Source organism: Rhinopithecus roxellana, chromosome 6 (genome assembly GCF_007565055.1).
Source record: "Rhinopithecus roxellana isolate Shanxi Qingling chromosome 6, ASM756505v1, whole genome shotgun sequence".
Taxonomy (NCBI): Eukaryota; Metazoa; Chordata; class Mammalia; order Primates; family Cercopithecidae; genus Rhinopithecus; species Rhinopithecus roxellana.
Window position 1 is genome coordinate 12004587 of NC_044554.1, and position 24021 is coordinate 12028607.

Consider the following 24021-nt stretch of genomic DNA (forward strand, 5'->3'; position numbering starts at 1 on the left):
ACAGTCTAGTCTTCCTTGCAAGCCAAAAAAGCAGCTTTTGTGTTATTAGGCCTGTGCAAATGCTGGCTCAAGTTATATGCTAGAAACACTTTGCTTCTTTACTGGTCCAAATGATACACTCGGGATCAGTAGGACAATTTCTTTTCCTCAAGGTCAAATGAATTTTCTTTTCTTACAATTAAAAAATGTCTTAAAACAATTATGCATTTGAGCTTGCTAAATATTTGGATTTCCTTTTCTTGTAGAGTTTTATTTTAAAGTTTCTAAATGTACTCTTCTCTGTTTTCTTCTTTCTTTTTTTGAGACAGAGTCTCGCTCTGTTGCCCAGGCTGGAGTGCAGTGGCGCGATCTCGGCTCACTGCAAGCTCCGCCTCCCGGGTTCACGCCATTCTCCTGCCTCAGCCTCCCAAGTAGCTGGGACTACAGGCACCCGCCACCACACCTGGCTAATTTTTTAATATTTTTAGTAAAGCCAGGGTTTCACTGTGTTAGCCAGGTTGGTCTTGATCTCCTGACCTTGTGATCCGCCCGCCTTGGCCTCCCAAAGTGCTGAGATTACAAGTATGAGCCACCGCGCCCGGCCTCTGTTTTCTTCTTAAAGCCCTGGCTTCAACAAATCCTTTCTATCATATCATCTATTAGGTTATTTCATCTTTTCCATCAATATCACCTTTTTAGGCCAGGCGGTGTGGCTCACGCCTGTAATCTCAGCACTTTGGGAGGCCACGGCAGGCAGATCGCTTGAGGCCAGGAGTTTGAGACCAGCCGGGCCAACATGGTGAAACCCTGTTTCTACTAAAAGCACAAAAAATCAGCCGGGTGTGGTGGTGCACACCTGTAATCTCAGCTCTTCAGGAGGCTGAGGCATGAGAACTGCTTGAACCCCGGAGGCAGAGACTGCAGTGAGCCAAGATCATGCCACTGCATTCCAACCCAGGCGACAGAGTGAGACTCTCTCTCAAAAAACAAACAAACACTAGATAAAATTTGGATTGCAGAGGGAAGAAAAAGGGAGAGAGACTGAGAGACAGGACTAGCTGGATTTCCTAGGCCAACTAAGAATTCCTAAGCCTAGCTGGGGAAGGTGACCGCACCCACCTTTAAACAAGGGGCTTGTAACTCAGCTCACACCCGATCAGGTAGTAAAGAGGGCTCACTAAAATACAAATTAGGCTAAAAGCAGGAGGTAAAGAAATAGTCAAATCATATATCGCCTGAGAGCACAGGGGGAAGGACAATGATTGAGATATAAACCCCAGGCATTCGAGCCTGGAGTGGGCAGCCCCCTTTGGATCCCCTCCCGTTGCATGGGAGCTCTGTTTTCGCTCTTAAATCTTGCAACTGCACACCTTCTGGTCCATGTTTGTTGCGACTCAGGCTGAGCTTTTGCTTGCCGTCTGTCACTGCTGATTGCTGCCATTGCAGACCCTCTGTTGACTTTCACCCTTCTGGATCTGGCAGGGTGTCTGCTGGGCTCCTGACCCAGTGAGGCGCCCATTGCCGCTCCAGATCAGGCTAAAGACTCGCCATTGTTCCTGCACAGCTAAGTGCCAGGGTTCATCCTAATCAAGCTGAATGCTTGTCTCTGGGTTCCACCGTTATCTTCCATGACTCACGCCTTCTAGTAGAGCTATAACACTCACCACGTGGCCCAAGGTTCTGTTCCTTAGAATCCGTGAGACCAAGAACCCCAGGTCAAAGAACAAAAGACTTGCACCATCTTGGGAGCCGCCCACCACCATCTTGGGAGCTGTAACAACAAAGACCCCCAGTAACAAGGCCACTTGGAGACAGGAATAAAGAAAACATCATGGCTTGAACTGCCTCCCAGGTTCAAGTGATTTTCCCATCTCAGTCTCCTGAGGAGCTGGGATTATAGGCATATGCCCACATGCCCAGCTAAGTTTTGTATTTTTAGTAGAGATAGGGTTTCACTATGTTGGCCTGGTTGGCCTCAAACTCCTGACCTCAAGTGATCTGCTCCCTTGACCTCCCAAAGTGCTGAGATTACAGACGTGAGCCACCACCCCCAGCCTATGTAGTCTTTTTTTTTTTTTTTTTTTTTTTTTTTTTTTTTTTTTGAGACAGAGTCTCGCTCTGTCACCCAGGCTGGAGTGCAGTAGTGCAATCTTGGCTCATTGCAAGCTCTGCCTCCCAGGTTCATGCCATTCTCCTGCCTCAGCCTCCCGAGAAGCTAGGACTACAGGTAGCCTCCACCAGGCCTGGCTAATTTTTTGTATTTTTAGTAGAGACGGAGTTTCACTATGTTAGCCAGGATGGTCTCGATCTCCTGACCTCATCATACACCTACTTCAGCCTCACCAAAGTGCTGGGATTACAGGTCTGAGCCACCACACCCGGCCCAGCCTATGTAGTCTTTAGAGTGGAAAAAGTAACTCTGCATGCAGACATATCCTTTGGCTGAACACCTCACCCTTTTAATTTTATAGACTCTGTTACTGCTTCCAAAGTGGGTGACTTATTCTAGCTGAGTAGAATTTAATGGAAGAAAAAAAGAGCCTAGGAGTGCAAGTGGGGAAAAAAAAAATAGTCTTCCCACCTCTATTTAGCTTTAAATCTGTAAATCTATTTTACACCTAGGGGTGTAAAGAGGGAAAGAAACACGCAGGAAACATATGATTAATATTGTAAGATATAATCCCACCACAAGTGGTGGAATGCTATTTTTCCTTAGACTTTTGAAAGTATAAGTCCACTTTTTTCAGCACCCACTCTTACTAATGGGAAATCAGATGCCGGTCTGGCTTGCTCTTTTGTGTCTGACTTGGTTTTACTTTCTGAAAGATTTTGAGACAGTCTCTATATGTTTAGTGCTCTGAAATTTCATAGTGACGTGTCTATCAGTAGGTATTTGTAAATTTGTGAACTGGGTATTTAGTAGATCCTTCCAACCTGAACATTTATGAACAAGAGGCTTTACATATTTTCATTATTTATTTGATAATTTTGTCTTCTTCATTATGTCTGTCCTTTCTTGAAATTTGATTTGTCTAACGTTAGACTAGTGCTGAATTGGTCTTTTAGGGTTTAAATATTGTGGTAAAATACACAAAACATTAGATTGTCCCTTCACTTATATCTCGCCCCTGCCTTCATATCTCTTTATCTTTTTGTTCTAAAGTCTGAGAAATTTCATTGATTTTTCCATTCTTCTAGTGCGTTTTTTATGTCAATAACTAATAATTTCTAATGGTTTCTTCTGTTTTCTGATTGCTCCTTTTTAATAGAAACTTACCCTTGGTTATGACTTTCATTTGAGTATTTTAATTACAATTGCTTCGTTTCCCAAATTATTTCAGTGTTTCTGATGATTTATCTTGGTCTCTCTTGTTGCTGGTTCTCTTCGTCTCTTCCAATGAAGAGAACAGTCGTAATTTATCTATTCACGTATAAGAAGGAGAGCCTGAGTAGCTAATGTGGCTTTCTTTTGTCTTCCTTTTGTTGTAAACTCTTCAGATTGAGATTCTGCAAGGGGTAAGCAGGCAGGGCTGTGGGATGATAGGCTTTGCTCTCAGATGAGCAAGGTAAGGGTTGGCTATCAGGCTAGGTATCCTTCCAAGCAGATGAATGAAAAGGACTTTATTCAGGGACATCATTGTCCACCCTATAAACTTCAGTTTTGCTAATTAGTTCATGTGGAGTTGGATGGATGATTCAAACAGATCAAGTTTGAAAGTACAATAGATACCTTTGGAATTTTTCCAGTGTTGATGCTTTGTTTTAAGTTAGTGAGTCACAGACTATTTGTATTCTTTTAATGGAATTGAAAACATTCTCTAAATTTTGTTTTGTTTGTTTTTGTGACAGTCTCACTCTGTCATCCAGGCTGGAGTGCAGTGGTGAAATCTCGGCTCACTGCAACCTCTGCTTCCCAGGTTCGAGCGATTCTCCTGCCTCAGCCTCCCAAGTAGCTGGGATTACAGGCCCCCACCACCACACCTGGCTAATTTTTGTATTTTAGTAGAGACAGGGTTTCATCATGTTGCCCAGGCTGGTCTCAAACTCCTGACCTCAAGTGATCTGCCCTCCTCAGCCTCCCAAAAGGCTGGGATTACAGGTGTTAGCCACCACACCTGGCCCATTCTCTAAATTTCGAATATGAATTTACTTGCAATAGGAACTATTTCACAAGTAGAGTATGTAGATGTAGGGATGAATTCAGCACTATAACTGATTTATTTAAAGAAAGGATTTATCTACATATTGGGCTTCTACTGCTATTGAGGTAGACATTTTACAAGCAATTGAACTCAAATTATGGAGTTATTTCCATCTGACAACTTTGTTTTTTTTTTTTTTTTTGAGAGGGAGTCTTGCTCTGTCACCCAGGCTGGAGTGCAATGGTACAATCTTGGCTCACTGCAAACTCTCCCTCCCAGGTTCAAGTGATTCTCCTGCCTCAGCTTCCCAAGTAGAGGGGATTACAGGTGTGCACCACCAAGCCCAGCTAATTTTTGTATTTTTAGTAGAGACAGGGTTTTGCCATGTTGGCCAGGCTGGTCTCAAACTTCTGATCTCAGGTGATCCACCTGCCTCAGCCTCCCAAAGTGCTAAGATTACAGGCGTGAGCCACTGCGCCCGGCCCACCTTCCGTCTTTATTTGGATGTTGATTTATGGTATATGCTAATAGACTAGCCTTGTTATATCCTTCAACTTAAATATATATATATACATACATGTGTTTTTTATTTACACTGTCAATATGAATGCATATATTTATATATAAATTCTCTAAATTTGCAGGGGATGTGTGCGTGCGTGCGTGTGTGTGTGTATATATTATCTCCACCAATCAGTCAGTGTAGATTTGGTAGTTCCGGTGGTTCTATGGTTCAGTTAAAAATAATTAAAAGTACTCTGATATATCCAAATGATAAAATATTCGCCACTCTTTCCACTTTTTCTTACTTTCTCCTTCCCTCCTACATAGAAGTTTAATAATTGTTCAGAAAATATGTATTCAATTCAACTTTATTTTTTTGAGACGGAGTCTCACTCTGTTGCCAGGCTGGAGTGCAGTGGCACAGTCTTGGCTCACTGCAACCTCCGACTCTGGGGTTCAAAAGATTCCCCTGCCTCAGCCTCCTGAGTAGCTGGGACTACAGGCGCACGCCACCACGCCCGGCCAATTTTTTGTATTTTAGTAGAGACGGGGTTTTACCATGTTGGCCAGGATGATCTCAATCTCCTGACCTCGTGATCCACCCACCTCAGCCTCCCAAAGTGCTGGGATTACAGGCATGAGCCACGTGCCCGGCCCTCAATTCAACTTTTTTATCATCCATTATGCGAATCCTGAAGCCTATTCAGCATCATTTTGTTTCTAGATTGCGAAGACTGCAGGATCTTCATATTTTGACCTAAAATTGGTAGATTTGTCTTTTTGCCTGAGTTGCCTCTACTTAATTCGTAGGCTTTAACTCTGGCTAGATCCTGAAGCACATGATATATTTTCCTTTCCTTGTCACTGTGGAACCTGATGAGTAGTCTCTGGGGTTATTTCCTTCCTGTTCAGACTGGACCAAAACAGCTCTCAGTACAGACAGTGAGTTATGTTGAACAACCCCAGACTTTTTCAGCAAAACCCCAAGACTCCTTTGTCATCCTCATTCAAGTCGGACCTCCAATTTTCTGGAGATAGCAGAAGCCCAGGCTGGAATTCTCCTGTGCATTTAGATTGCTGCAAGGCCCACAAATACTACACAGAAAAAGCTATGGCCACTCCAGAAGTCTGCTGTCTCCCAGGGTGAATGCTGAATGCTGTGCTCACATTTTCCTTGCAGAAACCCTAAGGAAGGCCAGGCAGCCAAGAACTAGCAGGCTCTGCTTCACAAAGTGAAGTTCATTCGTATGCTAAAAGTAGAGAAAGGGTCAAAGGGCAGCCGGGAGTGGGGTCTGGACTTCTCAAATAGGTTCCTACTTCTTCAAGCCCCTTATTTCCCACATATCTTTTGGAATCTAGAGAATGAGTGACCCTGTTTGTTTACTATTTTATTTCTATTTCTTGGTCTTCATTTCTGAGACGTAGCTTCATTCCAGGATGAAGCTTTCAGAAGAACTTGAGTCCCAAGCTCCTTTCCCTCAGTAACATAAAGAAAGCATTCAGTCCCCAGGGATCATATGAAGTGTTCTTCTGCTTTGCAATGTTTAAAGTGCCTGTTCCCCGGTGCCACAAAGAAATAGCACTTGAACATAAATTTAATTTCCTCAGCAAGGCCATTTTTACTTCCTGCAGAAAAGGTACACTCGCCAGCAGTTTTGCCGTGAGAGTACACTGAACAAAGGAGGCAGGGTCGTTTACAACCGGACGCGTCCACCCTACTGCTGTGTCTGGTTTCCGTTGACTGGAATGGGACCTCACATTCTGTATTTGTCCTGATTGGCTAGTAACTTAGAGCTTTTTAAAAGAGGTAAAGGCAGAGGAGAACAAAGGAAGGAGGAAGTAACTTGTGGAATGCTAAGAAAGGTAAAAACACCTTCACATAAGGAAGAGAAGAACAGGCTATGACCCAGTGCTTGCTTGGACCAGTATAAGCATGCCAGGGCAAATATTTAGGCTAAATTGTGGAAGCTAAGAACATAAAGCACATTGATTTCTTTACCACAGCTAGCAGATATTTAAGAATGTTAGCACAGGTCTTCAAATAAATTTTGCTTCTAAGAGAAGTGACTATTTATTCCTAATTAAATGGGGAGGAAAGTCTTTGAAGAGGAACCTCTACTTTAGTTTTTACAACTAGAATGTATCTGACAATGAATAAATTATGTGCAAAATTAGGTATATTCATGCAATAGATGTTCAGTCCAACAAATAAAAAATTTTAATAAAACAAATTGAAATAAAAACTCTCTAACGGCCTCTTTTCTGTGGTCCTGGAGATCTATGTCCCCATCCGCACTCCCTTGCTCAGGCTCTGCTTTGCTCCATTCCCGTCTGCCCGGATACAGGAGGGAGGCAGGGAAGTGCTGGGTGGAGAAGGGCGGGATCCCTGGAAGGGCTCCACTCTCAGGCCTGTGCATGCAGACCTAAGTGAGAACAGGCACTGTTGTTTTCACGCCCAAATGTTGCATTTTCCAAGACCACTTTGGCCCACCATGCCCCCCTATCCTGTGCCCATATGAACCTGAGACCTTAGCGGGCACAGACACAAGTGGCTGAATGTTGGAACCAGCAGACCAGTGACAATGGAACAATGTGGCAGAGAAAGAGAGAAGAGGAAGGACACCTGGAGGCCCAGGGGAGTTCAGCCTGGAGGAGTCAGAGAAGAGTCAACCACTGGGCAGCCCAGCTCCAGCGGAAGACCACTCTCTCCACTCCATCCCCTGCTTCTAGCTCTCTATCCATCTTGCTGAGAGCCACCTCTACCACTCCATAAAACCTTGCACTCATCCTTCCAGCCCACATGTGATCTAATTCTTCTGATACACTGGACAAGAACTCGGGATACAGAAGGCTGTCACACTGGCCCCCTGCCCTCTCGATAAGGCAGAGGGTTTATTGAACTGATTAGCACAAGCCATCTGCAGATGGCTAAGCTGAAAGAGGACACTGTAACACACACCTGCTGGGGCTTCGGAAGTCGCAGACACCCACTCATAGACACTGCTGAGGGGCTGGAGCCCAAAAGTGCTCCCTACTGCCTCTGTACCTGCCCCGCTACGAGTCTGAGCAGCGGGGCTACAGAAGGAGCAAGCCACACCCTTGTTGCACATTCTGTGAGGGGGATAACGGAACTCTCCTATTTCACCCCAGCCCTCTCAGTTTAAGATACAAGCATTCACCTAATGAGTAACTGGTGATGAATGAACGGTAACTGGAGAAGGCAAGCAATAAGGAAGACAGCATCTCCCAAGGAACCACTGACATCCTTGCAATGGGCATTCGAAGGTGGCTCAGCATAGCTCAGTCTGAACCAAATCCATGCTAAGAAAGAGACAGAGTGGGAATTTATTACTATCTTTTCAAATACTTGCTGGGGTCACTTGCAAATCAGAAGGAATATAACATTGTACGCGGCTATGTTGCCCACCTATCTGGAACTTTAGAAAGGATGCTCTCAAAAAATTAAAATGAAGGAGGTGGCACAGAATTAAACTATAAACTCCACACAAAATGGTACAGAATAGAATACGGAATATGGAATATGCAAAGCCATTACAAAGACAATGTTCTTCAGCCTGCAAGACAGTAAACTGACTAATATTAAGCATAGCTAAAGAAATAATGTGAAAATCAGGAGCATGGTGGTCAGCTTGGAGATTAGAATCATAAGGAATAGAAAATGTAATCATAAGGAACAGTGGGCAGGACCCTCCAAACCATTTCCCAGAGGAGATGAAATAATCCCCCTCCTATTGGCTGGACCAATCCCATCATGTAGGTGAAGCCTCAGGCCATCTCAGCCTGATGCCGTTAGCATTGGATTTATCTGGAGAACTCTCTTTGTTCTGATTTCCTGCTCTCCAGGCAATCTTTGATTATTATCTGACTTCCTCTGTCATTTTGCCTACGGAAATGGATCTGTTACAAGGGCTTTTAGTATTCCATTTCTTACAATAGTTTTCTTTTTCTGACTGTAAAAGAACAAAATGGCATTTTGACCACCATATTATTTGGCCTGCCCTGTAGGACTACCAACCTGGGGAGGAAGGGCTGGTTATACAATCCATGAGTGTTCCTGTTCCTGGGAGAGGTACTTCTCATAAATGAATAATCTGGCATTCCGTTTTGGGGTTTAGTGAATATGAGTCTGCCCCTGAGGAGGGTTCATATACTCAGAGAGCACTTGGGTTTCTGAGCTGGAAGGAAGAAAACGTGGAAAGTTCTCTTGGTGAGGACACAGCCTACTGAACTTTATTTCCTATGTGATAAGCACATATGCTTTGAATTGCTGTTATTTTTCCATTTTAGGCAAAGATAAAATGTTCAATGCATAATGTAAGATCCAGTGTTTACTGTGCATGATATGCACCGTATTAACATCTAGGTTTCTAGAACATAAGTGTGGCATTGTTTCCATCACAGTCACACTTTTAAAAATTCCTCTAAACTCAGTATAAACAATGTTTTAAAATTTTAACTTAATTAAAATCCTGGTGCAGATGCATTTATTACTAGGTCTACTAATTAAATAGGGGAAGGAAGAAGGCAAATGAATTATTTCAACCCCAAACTCAACCCCTCCTATTCCCCTACATGGAAGGGATGATAATGAGATTTGTGCCAAAAGATGAGAATTCCCATCCTGTTTGGATTATGCTGGAATGCTTTTGGAAGATACGTAAGAGAAGAAAACAGTATGATTCTCTATTTACTTCTTTTTTGGATACACATTTATAAACCCTCAGAAGCATGCCTCAAGAAAGCATGATTTCTAATCTAAAGTAAGCAGAAGCTGGGGTTTTTGAACGGAATGGCAGGATTGCCTAAGAGGGGATCCTCTCTGGTGATAATGGCTGCTGTTTCCATGGCAATTGCAGATTCACCTGCACATCCAGTCTCTGTTCCTTTTGTTCATAGCAAACTACCATTAAGCAGCAACCAGCACTATTAGCAAGGCAGAGGCATTTAAGGAAACTGGTTCCTACCACTCTATGTTCAGATCTTTTGTTCTGTAATGGATCTGCAACGCCCTAGTGTCTTGTTGACATAATAGCATGAGGGTGCTGGAAAAAAAGTTTGTGATCTCACCTGGGCCAAATTTTTCTGAGAAAGTGGTAGTCTTTAATTCTCATAGCCAGTAATTCCCAAACACTAGCATGTCTCAGAATCCTCTAAATTTGCAAAAATTCCCAGGCCCCACCTCCAGAGAATCTGACTTAGTAGGTCTGAGATGGGGGAGAGGTTTGAGGTGGGGTTGAGGACTGATTTTTTTTTTTTTTTTGAGACAGAGTTTCACTTTCTCTCCCAGGTTGGAGTACAGTGGTGTGATCTCAGTTCACTGCAAGCTCCACCTCCCGGGTTCACACCATTCTCCTGCCTCAGCCTCCCGAGTGGCTGGGACTACAGGCACCTGCCACCCCACCCAGCTAATTTTTTGTATTTTTAGTAGAGAAGGGGTTTCACCATGTTAGGCAGGATGGTCTCGATCTCCTGACCTCGTGATCCGCCCGCCTCGGCCTCCCAAAGTGCTGGGATTACAGGCGCCAGCCACTGTGCCCAGCCAAGGACTGAATTTTTAACAGGTACCATAGTTTATTCAGTTACAGATGGTCCCAAGACAATACATCAGGGATACCTTATTTTGGAAACTCTCCAAATAATCCAGAAGAGGAGAGAATTGGACACTGTCCCCTTCATAATTTTAAAGAAGATCATGATTTTAAAGAGAACAGTTGAATCTCAAGGAATTTCTTTGGCAAAGAATCTAGTTTCAATATACTCAGGCCATATAGCTTTAGTTAGGTGGCAAAGTCACTTTAGGATAGGCCTGAGTGTTAGATTTGCTTTTGAGGCTCGCATCATTATAACTCATTTTCAGGGCTCCCTAAGAGCAGTATCTAACATCTGCTTTCTCATCTATAGAAAAGACAAGGAACTACTCCCATTGCAGGACCAGGCCAGCTTCAGAAAACAGGCAGGTGGGGCTGTTACTTCCAAGGGAAAACAAAGATCAAGTACTAAACCATGCTCTACCTTTCTCATAAAGGTCAGTGTGGGCTTCAGCTTCAGGAAGGCCAGAGCTTCAAAGCTGTAGGAGGGAGAAGAAGGCATCTCTTTGATTCCTTTTCTTGCTAATGCTTGAAAAAGCTGTGAGCCCCACACCTTGAAGAAGACCTCCTGTAGTAATCTCTCTTCCTTCATCTTTCAATTTTTCAGCCTCCCAGGCTTTAGATGTTCTAAGATAAAGTCTCTCCCCACTCTTTTAGTGTCTAGGTTGTGTTGATGCCTCTTTTAATCATACTGTATTTGTTAGATACAGAATACTGCAGGCATCTGTACATCTAGGAAATACTGTACATCTAGGAAACCTTCCCACGGAGTTGGCATTTAAGGTACACAGGAATCACACATGGTGGCTTAAGTTTAAATTCAGAGCATCCTAAGTACACTTTGCTCTTGCCCCAACCCCGCAGTCCCCCTTTCAGAAATAACTTCAGCGTGCATGTGCCAAAGCGCTGCAGGTGGTACTTGAGCTTTTATTCAAATGCAGTTTCTCTTTGAAGGAGAACAAAGTAGATTGGAATAAAAGTCCTATTTTTGGAAAAGAGAAGTGATGCACTGATAGATATTTGCAATGTAAAAACTCCCTTCTATAGGAAAGCATCCTCAATTACTTTCTTTACAGCGGGTGACTCAGGAAGAGCTCCAAATCACAGCAAGTACCTGTTGACCATGACTGCTTGTATCGCTGGTAACTTGGCGGCTTTTCCCATTTTCACAAAACGAGAACAAAATGAGTGGTTTCCATTGCAATATGTAGGCAATTGTTAGCAACAGCTTTGTTTTCTTTTGTTTTTTGTTTTTTAACCTCTACTCATTGTTGTGAACTAGAACCTCCTTTGCATCAATAACTACAGGGCCAACTTTGTAAACAAGTCTCAGTTTATGGGTGACTGCAGAGGTGCTGAGTTATTATCCATGTCAGATGAACTACAACATGGAGTTGCCTAAAGTGGCAGAGAAAAGAAGCAGTAAAAAGTGATGGTGAAACCTGCAAGTTTGGGAACCAGGCTGCCTGAGTACTAATCCATGCTGTACTGCATTCTCGACAGGCCCCTCATCTGTAAAATGGGAATAATGAGAGCTGGGGAGAATTATGCAAGGTGCCTTTAGTGGAGGGCCAGCACTTAGCAAGGGTCCAGTACACATTTGCTGTTCTGGATATGGAGAAAAGACTGATGCATTTGATGGAGTGGTAACTCAGTAGACACGCCTAGATTTATTTGGAAGTTCAGGGAGACAATGCTATCACTGATTTGGACTAGAAGAGTTAGCTCTCTGGTTGCCACCTTGTATTCATGGGATGGATGCTCGAATCAGCCCCTGTGAATGCCGTAAACAAGCAAGAGGGAGCAAGCATGCCAATGGAGTTGAATTTGGTGCTAGCCATTTCTGTTTCCTTCTGACCAAGATGCCCTTTCCTACACACCCAGGTTCCATGATCAGATCTCTGTATCAGATCTTGTGCCTTGCCTCTTCAATATTAAGAACTGCCATTTAGGGCCAGGTACAGTGGCTCAGGCCTATAGTCCCAGTACTTTGGGAGGCTGAGGCAGGCGGATCACTTGAGGCCAGGAGTTCAGACCAGCTTGGCCAACATGGTAAGAACCCATCTCTACTAAAAATACAAAAAAAAAAAAAAACAAATTAGTTGCGCATGGTGGCCTGTGCCTGTAATCCCAGCTACTCAGAAGGCTGAGGCCGGAGAATTGCTTGAACCTGGGAGGTGGAGGTTGTAGTGAGCCGACATGGCGCCACTGCACTCCAGCATGGGCAACAAAGTGAGACTCCATCTCAAAAAAAAAAAAAAAAAAAACAAAAAAAAAACTGCCATTTAACCATTTATTGTCAAGCTCTTTTTATTGTCTGAAAAGAAGTCAGGGGACTCTATGTCTTAATGGAATAATTTCTTCCTGTGCAGTTGAATAAAGCAAAAGCGTTTGGAATAAGGAACGCTTATTCCAGGAATAAGGAATCCAGCTTATTTCCAGGAATCCTTTATTTCCAGGAATAAAGGAAAAATCCAGCTCTGCTTGATGCCTCCAACCCCTCACATCTTAATCTCCTCATCCCTTCTTTATACGTCCATTGACTACCTAACCTGTGTGCTAAGTGCTAACGACATACAGTGAAGCAGATAAACATGGTCCTGTCCTCAAGAAGCTCATATTCTAGAGGGAGAATGATCATAAACAAGAAAATGGACAAAAGCAATTTTATGTTGTAAGAAGTACTTTAATAAAAAGAAAGAAGGAAGGGACTGAAAGAAGAGAACAGTAGATCAGAGACTTGGGGTGCTACAATGGATAGGGTGGTCAGGGAAGGGGCCGCTATGGGTGGGACCTTAAGCTGAGAAAAGACTGCCTCTTTGCGAGGTGATTGTGGGCAAGGTGATGTTTTTAACAATGAGCCAGGCTTGGGTTGAGACGAGGAGGTGAAAAGTTCTTTGAAAAAGGCTCAGATTATGATGCTGATGCTGGGCTCAGAGCATGTACCGCAGAGGACCCAGGGATATATGTATATGGGGTGGGTCCTTGGGTTCCTGGCAGATCAGGTGTGTACAGAACACAATGCTAATCCATTACTATACATTACATTAATAGGTCATGTACTATTCGGGGTGCTTGGACCACATTAGCAAACAAAACAAAGATTTCCACTCTGGAGCTTGTGTTCTAGCTAGAGGAAATAGAAAATAACTAACAAAAGTAACATGCAAGTAAATTAAATTATGTCCAATGTTGGAAGGTGTTAAGTGCTATGAAAAAGAAAAAGACAAGGTAAATTAAGGTAAGGAGGAATCGGGAGTGCCAGGGGTAAAGGTATCTGCACACAAATGTGTGCATATGTTTGTTTGTGTGTATATAATTTAAAATAGAGTGGTCAGCATAGGCCATGTCAGAAGATGAGTGTCTTAGTCCATCTTATGTTGCTATTGCAGAATACCACAGACTGGATGATATATAATGAACAAAAATTTATTTGGCTTACAGTTCAGGAAGCTGGGAAGTTTAAGAGCATGGTCTTGGCATCTGGTAAGGACATTTGTGCTATGTTGTCCCATGGTGGAAGGCAGAAGGGTAAGTGAGGGTGAGAGTGAGAGACAGAGAGGGCTAAACTTGTCTTTATAACAACACAGTCTTGAGATGATGAACCTGCTCTTATGATAATGCCATTAGTTGACTCATGAGGATGGAGCCCTCATGGTCTAATAATCTTTTAATAGTTTTACCTCTTAATACTGTCACAATGGCAATTAAATTCCAACATGAGTTTTGGAGGGGACATTCAAATAATAGCAGTGAAATTGAAGGTGAGGAGTTTAGCCTTACAGGTTACTGGGGAAAGGGGTCCAAGCAGACTGAACAGCCAGTACAAAGGCTGGAAAGTAGGACATGAGACTCTGGTAATGAGTATCTGGGGGACCTGGACCTCTGGGGTGACTAACCAGGGATGTGAGGCACCGTGAGCTAGTCCTGAGGGTCTCTGAGATGAAGTGGGGCTGCAGCTCCTAAGGCACACTGTACTGGTACTCACAGCAGCTGCCATTCTAGAGGCTGGAGCTGGTGTTGCAGGTTTATGAGCTGAGACTCAGGAGGCTGTGAGTGGGACACTGTGCCAGGTACCGTGGTCATACAAAGATGCTGACCTGCTTCTCTGTCTGCCTCCAAGATTCCCGAAACCCTTCTCTGTAGCACCACTCTGGTTTCCTCAACCTCCTAAAAGGCTTCATAGACCCAAATTGCCTGTATCCTCGTCTAGTCCTATCTTGTTCAGTCCCAGTCCCGACTCCTCAAGCAGAGGACCTCAAATGAGAGGTTAGGAGGGAAGCAACCAACCTGAGCTAACAACCCAGGGTGTTCTGGGGTGGCAGGAGTTTTGACTGAATTCCTGGGGGTGCCTGTGGCTGGGATGCTGTGTAAGCTGATAAGTGATGGGACTGACTGAATTTGGCATTTAGATGGTAGAAAAGCAGAATATTCAAGGTCCTTTGGTTTACATTTCACCTTTGCCACTTTTTAACTGAGAGACCTTGCAAAAGTTATTCTGTTATTCTCAGGCTCTTCTAGAAGCCTCGGGGAACCCTGGGCTGCTTTTGGATTTTGAAACCCCCACCTTTGGACATACATATGCAAATATATATATTTGAAGATATAATTCACATACCATAGAATTCAACATTTTAAAGTATACAATTCAGTGGTTCTTATATTCATAAGGTTGTGCAACCATCACTAATATCTAATTCCAGAACGTTTTCATTTACCCGAGAAAGAAACTCATATACATTGGCAATCACTCCACATTTGCTCCTGCCCCTAGTCCCAGCAACTATGAATCTGCTTTTTGTGAATTTGCCTATTCTGGACATTTCATATAAATGGAATCATAGAATATGTGTTCTTTTGTGACTGGTTTCTTTCGTTTTTCATAATGTTTTCAAGGTTCATTCACATTGTAGCATATATTAGTATTTCTTTCCTTTGTTATGGCTGAATAACATTCCCCTTGGATTTATCTTATTTTATTTTATTTTTAGTTTTTGAGACAGTTTCTCTCTGTCACCCAGGCTGGAGTGCAGTGGTATGATCATGGCTCATTGCAGCCTCGACCTCCCAGGCCCAAGCAATCCTCCTGCCCCAGCCTCCCAAGTAGTTGGGACTCCAGCCACACACCACCATGCCTGGCTAATTTTATTTATTTTTTGTACAGAGAAGCTCTCGCTATGTTGCCCAGGCTGGTCTTAAACTCCTAGGCTCAAGTGATCCTCCCACCTTGGCCTCCCAAACTGTGGGATTACAGATGTAAGCCACCGCACTGGGTGGTCCCTCTGGATTTAGTTAGCAGCAGGAATCAGTGGATTTCTGTAAGACCTCTGTGATGAGGCTTCACCCTACTTTCCACGCAGATTTGCCATCCATTAGCAGTCTATGCCTCCATCCCCTAAGCTCGATGCCTGTATACAAATGCTTTTGCTTTTATTGCCTTCTAGATCCTGGGTATGTATCCCCGTTGGGCCGCTGTCGAGCTGTAAATGAGAAATACTAATTGCTATCTTACGTGTTGTGGTAAAGGGCAAATGAAACAGCTTATAAAAGGATCTACCCTCCCCCATTGCACTGTGTATGCTTCATAGAGGACTCTGTTAGTTCATGAAATACCTTGCTCTCCAGTCACTCAGGAAGAATGTTTCTAGTCTCCTTGTTCCTGTGATATGGCTGGGGGCAGGGCTTTCTGGGGTGGCAGGAGTTTTGACTGAGTTCCTGGGGGTGCCTGTGGCTGGGGTGCTGTGTAAGGTGTCTACCCGCTTCACCTGCTGAGCCCCAGGGTGAGCAATACACAGTAGGCATCGGGGGGAAGCTTGGATAGTGTTTTTAGATAAAGGCCTGAAAGGAAAGCTGATAAGTGACTGTAATTGACATGATGAGACCCCTTGGTCTCCAGCCAAAAGTGTTAAGTCTTAGCTGGTGTCCCAGCACAGCCAGTTCCTCATCTTATTGCCTCACTTCTCTGGCCTAGCCAGTCACCACTTCTCTTTGCCACTACTCACCATCAGTGAGTGACCCTCTGGAATAGGAGGAGTGTTTTTCAAGTAGCCTCAAGCAACTTGCAGGCTCTGTAGCTCTAATCTGAGCTGCAGAGAGGGAGACTTTTTGGCACTAAGAATCCAGGCTGGGCAGTGGGGTATGGTAGAAAGATGAGGCCTTGAAAACACCAGAAGGAAAACGCCTTTCTTAGGACATTTAGGAAGAACCCTGGAAAGATCCAGAAATTCAGGCAAAAAGGGAATGGTTTGGGAAAGACTGGAGAAAAGAAGTAACAGCACACTGGTTTGATTTTGGGGGTACCTCTGTACTGTGATCCACCCCTCTTATCATCCCAGGTCTGCCTCTCTCATTTGAGCACTTGGAGCAGTAGTTCTTTTGTTTTTTAGATGGAGTCTTGCTCTGTCACCCAGGCTGGAGTGCAGTGGTATGATCTTGGCCCACTGCAACCTCCGCCTCCCAGGTTCAAGCGATTCTCCTGCCTCAGCCTGCCAAGTAGCTGGGATTACAGACATGCACCACCACGCCTGGCTAATTTTTGTATTTTTGGTAGAGATGGGGTTTCACCATGTTGGTAAGGCTGGTCTCAAACTCCTGACCTCGTGATCCGCCCACCTCAGCCTCCCAAAATGCTGGGATTACAGGCATAAGCCACTGCGCCTGGCCTTGGAGCAGTAGTTCTAAATCATCCCTGTGTAACAGAATCACCTGGGGAACCTTTAAATATACAGATTCCTAGGCCTTTCTCAGTAATTCTGATTCCACTGGGGTGGGGTCCTGGCAATAAGTATTCCTTCTTTTTTTCCTTCCCTTCCTAATCCTCTCTCTCCCTCTCTCTTTCTTTCTTTTCTTCCTTCCTTCCCTCCCTCCCTCCCTCTTTCCTTCTTCCTTTCCCTTCCCTTCCCTTCCTTTCCTTTCCTTTTCTCTTTCTCTCTTTCTCTCCTTCCTTCCTTCCCTCCCTCCCTCCCTCTTTCCTTCTTCCCTTCCTTTCATTTCCTTTTCTCTTTCTCTCTCTCTCTTTCTTTCTCTCTTTCTCTCTCTTTTCTTTTCTTTTCAGGGTCTCACCTGTTGCCCAGGCTGGAGGGCAGTGCTGTCACACAGCTCACCGCAGCCTCAACCTCGTGAGCCCCAGTGATCCCCCAACCTCAGCCTCCCAAGTAGCTGGGACCATAGGCAGGTGCCACTATGCCAGCTTTTTTTTTTTAAAAAAATCTTTGTGGAGAGAGGGTCTCCCTGTGTTGCCCAGGATGGTCTCGAATTCTTGGGTTTAAGTGATCCACCCATCTAGGCCTCTCAAAGAGCTAGGATTACAAGCATGAGCCATCATGCCTGGTCAACATAGGGAGACCCTATCTCTACAAAAATAAAATAAAAATAGCTGGCATAGAGGTACCTGCCCTTGGTCTCAGTTACTTGGGAGGCTGAGGTTGGGGGATCACTTAGGCCTGGGAGGTTGAGGCTGCAGTGAGTTGTGATTGGAAAAGAAGGCAAGGGACATGAACAGACACTTTTCAAAAGAAGACATACATGTGGCCAAAAATCATATAAAAGAAGCTCAACGTCACTGATCATTGGAGAAATGCAAATCAAAACCACAATGAGATACCATCTCACACCAGTCAGAATGACTATTAATAAAAAGTTGAAAAATAACAGATGCGGGTGAGGTTGTGGAGAAAAAGGAGCACTTATACACTGTTAGTGGGTGGGTAAATTAGTTCAACCATTGTGGAAGACAGTGTGGTGATTCCTCAAACACCTAAAAACAGAAATACCATTCAACCCAGCAATCCTATTACTGGGTATATGCCCAAAGAATATAAATTTTTCTATTATAAACACACATGAACACATATGTTCATTACAGCATTATTCACAATAGCAAAGACATGGAATCAACCTAAATTTAGCCCATCAATAATAGACTGGATAAAGAAAATGTGGTGCATATATACCATGAAATACTATGCAACCATAAAAAGGAATAAGATCATGTAGTTTGCAGGGATTTGGATGGAGTTGGAGGCCATTAGCCTTAGCAAACTAATATAGGAACAGAAAGCCAAATATTGCATATTCTCACTTATAAGTGGAAGCTAAATGATGAGAACACATGGACACAAAGAGGGGAACAACACACACTGGGGCATATTGGAGGGTGGAGGGTGGGAGGAGGGAGAGGATCAGGAAAAAGAACTAACTAGTGGGTACCCGGTAAGCCGGGTATCCGGGTGATGAAATAATCTATACAATAAACCACCATGACACAAGTTCAACTATATAACAAACCTGCACATGTACCCCTGAACTTGAAATAAAAGTTTAAAAAAGGTGTCCAGGTTATTCTAATGTGCACAGGGTTAAGGAGCACTGAGTTGGAGTCACCTCTCACTCACCTCCAAGGAAACTTTCTAAAGGCTGCCATACAAGAGCCAGCAAGATGCCATCTTCTGCACATCTTGGAGAAAGACTGTGTCTTAGTCCATTCATGCTGCTGTTGCAAAAAATCTTAGACTGGGCAATCTATAAACAGCAGAAATTTATCATTTACAGTTCTGGAGGCTAGGAAGTCCAAAATCAAGGTGCCAGCAGATTCAGTGTCTGGTGAGGGCTTGCATTCTGCTTCCAAGATGGCACTTTCTTGCTGCTGAGTCCTCATAAGGGAACTCTCTTTAACCTTTTTCTTTTTTTTCTTTCTTTCTTTTTTTTTTTTTTTTTTTTGGTAAGGGCATTAATCCCATGACCTAATCACTTGCCAAAGTCCCTAAATCCTAATGCCATTACCCTGGGGGTTGGGTCTCAAAATCTGAATTTTGGACCATAGTAGCCTGCTTTCAGAGCTGAGGGGATCCCTGATCTAGAAGGAGTTCATCAGAGGCATTCACCAGCCTTCACACTGATCTGATCACTGCCATTATTACTTGTTTGGCTTTGTGGCCATGGGCAGCCATTTCTGGAGCTGGCTGAGTCTGTTCCTCTGGAGCAGTGGTCCGTACTAATACTTGTCTAGGTTGTAAGGCGTGAGAGGGAAGTCAGCAGAAACCACAGCAAGGCAATGTGGGCAGGGTAACTAGTCATAGAAAGTGGGCTAAGGCTTCAGAACTATCTCCTGTCAGCTCCAGTATTTGATTATTTGTAAGGTCCATATTTCTTCTTCTTTTTTTGGAGACAGAATCTCACTCTGTCTCCCAAACTGGAGTTCAGTGGTGAGAACTCAGCTCACTGCAACCTCCACCTCTTAGGTTCAAGCGATTCTTCTGCCTCAGCCTCCCAAGTAGATGGGACTACAGGCGTGTGTCACCACACCCGGCTAATTTTTATATTTTTAGTAGAGACGGTGTTTCACTTGTTGGGCAGGCTGGTCTCGAACTCCTGATCTCAAGTGATCCACCTGCCTTGGCCTCCCAAAATGCTGAAATTACAGGTATGAGCCACTGTGGCTGGCCTGTGAGTTCCATATTTCTAATCTCAACAACCTTCCTAAATGATTGTTATGAGGTTCCAATAAAACAATGTATTCATGAAAGGGCACTATAAATTGTGAAGTGCAACCAAAACATTCATCATATTATTATGGAGTGTCCTCAAGTCCTCCCTTTCTTTTGAGTGCTTAGATATCTCCCCAGTAGATTGGAATCCATCTCTCTCCCAGGAGTTTGGGGGCTCAAACAACGCAGGGTCAGGAGCAAAGCTGTAGATTAGTAAATCTCTTTGTAAACATATTTACAAAATATGATGCTACCAAACTGGATGGTGAGGACAGACTGAAAATTTGTTTTTCCAACAAAGGGGATAAAAGGATAGAAAACAAAGTGAGCCCTGCATGGCTGAATTCAATGGAATCCTGAGCTCCTGTGAGGGCTCAAAACTCTCTTACTTTTTTTTTTTAGGCAGAGTCTCACTTTGTCACCCCGGCTGGAGTGCAGTGGTGCAATCTCCACTCACTGCAACCTCTGCCTCCCAGGTTCAAGAAATTTTCCTGCCTCATGCTCCTGAGTAGCTGGGATAACAGGCATCCGCCACTACGCCTGGCTAATTTTTGTCTTTTTTTTTTTTTTTTTGAGACAGAGTTTCGCTCTTGTTGCCCAGGCTGGAGTGCAATGGTGTGATCTCGGCTCACCGCAATCTCCGCCTCTGGGGTTCGAGTGATACTCCTGCCTCAGTCTCCTGAGTAGCTGGGTTTACAGGCATGAGCCACCATGCCCGGCTAATTTTTTGTATTTTTAATAGAGATGGGGTTTCTCCATGTTGGTCAGGCTGGTCTCAAACTCCCCATCTCAGGTCATTTGCCCGCCTCAGCCTCCCAAAGTACTGGGATTACAGGTGTGAGCCACTGCACCCAGCCTGGAAACTCTCTGAGAGAAAGCTGAGGTCAATGCAAGGACAGGTCAGTGCACTGGAGCCCATGGGAGGCCAGGAACAAGGGACAGCCTTCCCAGGATGGGGGACTAAGTGAAATGGGGATGCCAAGGGGCTTCAACTTGAGTGGGTGGAGGGAGAATGCAGACAGGACTAGGCTTCCTCTGAGATACCATGCAACAACCCAGCTGCTTTTGCGCCCCTGAGGGAGCTCCCTGAAGGCCCCCCAAAATTATCTAAGGACCTGATGTGCTTGTCTATACCATCACAGAAAAATCACCACTCCCCCCGCCATCCTTACCATCCTTGCTGAGGCCAGCACACTTCTCCCCACTGGCAGGAGGAAGGAGGGGCATCTTCTCCTTGTACTCAAAGGTAGAGGCGGGTGGAGTGTGCAGCAGATCCTGCAGCAGGCCCGTTTTTCACGAGTAATGCCATTTATGGGGAAGCAGGGAGATGAGGAATCTGAGCATGAGGAAGTGGGTGGAGAGTGCAGGAGTCTAGAGGATTTGTATTTTGCTGTTGCTGGGCAGGGCTCTGAGAAAAGGGAAGAAAGGAGAGAAAAACACAGCCCTGGGCATCATTCTGGTCACTGTCACCATGGCCACAGCTGGGTCATGGCTCAAGCTCACCAGGAAGAAAGTGGTGTGTGTGCTCATGTGACCAGAGCTGAGGTCTCCAGACAAGCTCTTATCGAACCCCACAAAACTGCTTTAGGACGAGGGGGATATGGGCTTTGTGAAAATACCTAGATAAATTCCCAATTTTTCGTGTGCCTCTTTCCCATTTTAAGAAATACTTTACCTTTTAACTCTTTGGATTCTCACAAGAAGTCTGGAAGGGAAGTTGAGCCAATATGAGCAATTCTATTTTACAGGGAAGAAACCTGGGGTTTGCAAAGGTGAAATGAATCATCTAAGAGTCTGGACTTGTAGGTGGTAGTGCTGTGAGTTGGACACATGCTGACTTGAACTTGTTTGGTGTTTGCTTACTCTTCGTTTTTGTTTCTCTCTCCAGTGCTTTGGATTTGGCCCTACCAATTCTGCAGGTGGGCAGATCAGGTCGCCGGGCCTTCGGATCTGACATCCTCTCCTCCCCTCTCTGGGCAAGCTCACAATGTGAGCATGTCTGTGTCTTGGCTCCACTGGTGAGAGACCGGGTTTTTGGCTAACGTGCGAACTTGAGCTCCTGCTTTTGCTCTATGCATTGTGTATATTTAATCATGTTTGACGGAATTTACTTTAGCCCAAGTTCAGGCTGTTAGCCTTTTTCCGCTCATTGTCTCTTTCATTTTTACCCACACTCCATGCAAGTGATTTGTCTTCCCTTGGACTTCAAATAGACGGTTCCCTCTCACCACCCACACAGCCACAGAAGATGCTATCCTTTAAGAACCTCTCACTCTTCCTCTTGGAAGGGGCATTTACTTTTGGGATAGACTCTTGCCTTTGGAAGAGAAGCCAAAGGTTTTTTTTTTTTTTTGGCTTTTTGGCTCTTCTTCTTTAAGCTGCACATTTGTTTTACTCTTCCTTTCCCCGTTTTAGTTATTTTCCAAGTTTCTTTCCTGGACTGACTTGAGACTTCCCTGCAAAGTCAGCCTGACATTTTCCTGCTGCTCTGAACCCTTCCCCATTTAATTATTCCAACCAAAAATTATACTCACTTTTTGTTCTTGCTAAAAAGAAAATAAACAAAAAATTAGGGGCCAATATTTTAATGGGCAGCTCTCTTCTTGGTTAAAGTGACAGACGGGCCCGATCGTGGGATGGTTGCACATTTGCAGAGTGTGTTCTCATGCATTTGATGGTCACAACAACGATGACAACGATGTGAGGCTGGCAGTGTGGGAATTATCATCCCCATTTTACAGAGGAGGAAACGGAGGATTATAGGGGTTGGCTGGCTCATCAAGGGTAATCTAACTTCAATATTGGCCTTCAATTATGATTCCAAATTTTGCATAAGAAAACTTACTGTTTTGGAGTAGAGTACCCAAGTTCAGATACAGAGTCTAAGATACCAGCTTGACTTCTAACACATTTTCATCTTAGTGAATTCACTCTGGCCCAAGGGCTGGCTGGTTCTCAGACCTGAAATCTCAAAAGCTCAGTTCAGCCCTGTCTGTGTTCCAGAGGTGATCAGATATTGGTTGCTGACACATCCTATCCAAGCTCCAAGGTTGCACATTTTTTCAGATAAGTTAAACATATTATGGTCAAATGTTGCAGTTCTAAGAGCTAGCAACTTTCTACACCTCCAATCTCATCTATTAAGTGTTAATTTATATTTACTCTCAGAGAGCCATCTTCCTTCCATTTCTTATGGAACATCTCACTGTCACTTCCATGTACCACTTACAGGGCCAAGAGAGGTCTGTTTACTCTCAGTTAAGTTGACTTTTCCTCTTTTTGCTCCAATTATCCTATTTTGGTAATTTCATTGATATTCACAGATTCTTCATTTCTTGTGGCAGGGAAGACAGATGCTATATCTCACCTTCTGCATTGTGTTAATATATGGTTCTTACTCATTGTTTCCATGAAAAGTCAGACCCAGGAAACTGTTATTTCCATTTTAATTTAATAACACTTTTTTTTGGGAGACTAATCTTGGATACAGAAGGAATCTAACACAGTGATAACACTCTTACCTCAATAAACACTTCTCTAAGTCCTGCCTGAAATATTCACTTCACTGCTGTTAGACTGCCTATAAACCTATTCATTTCAGATTTCACATTGAAAAAATGTGAAAACAATTGGATCAATTATTTGTCCATTAATTCAGCAAACATTTGTTGAGCATTCTCTCCATGCCAGACACTGTATTATGTATGCTTCGGGTACGCTGAGGCAAGGAGTCTTTGTCCTCTGGAAGCTTGCAGGCTTATGTGGAAGCCAGAAAATGTGCAAAAAATTATATGATGGAGCATTATACAAGATAGCACGGGAATCCTTGGGTTTATGTGTGGACGTTCTAATCCTCTGGCAGCAGCTGCATCTCCCAACAATTACACTTTCAAATGCTTGACACCCTCTTTCTCGCCATGGCTCCAGCTCTCCCTGGGCTCTGATATTATTTCCTCCCCTTGCCTCTTCATTCCTGGCGTGGTGATGGTTTCCTACCATTGCTAATCTATGGGCACACCATCTTCCTTTGTTGATTCACTTAACTCTTCCCACACCTCTGAAAGTGACTCTTTCATTCAAGGGTCTTCATTTGAACCACATTAGGTGAGTTATGTTTCTGCCAGGACTGCTGTTATTGATATAGGCACCACCAGAACAAGAGGAATTTCTGCATATGCAGGGAACTAAATGTAGTAAGTAGGACCCAAGTAGGACCCTTGTGAGGTGGAGGGAGGATAGATGAATGGTTAGGAATGGGGCTGGAAGATGCCAACTCACCAAGGCTGAAGATTTTTATTCTGA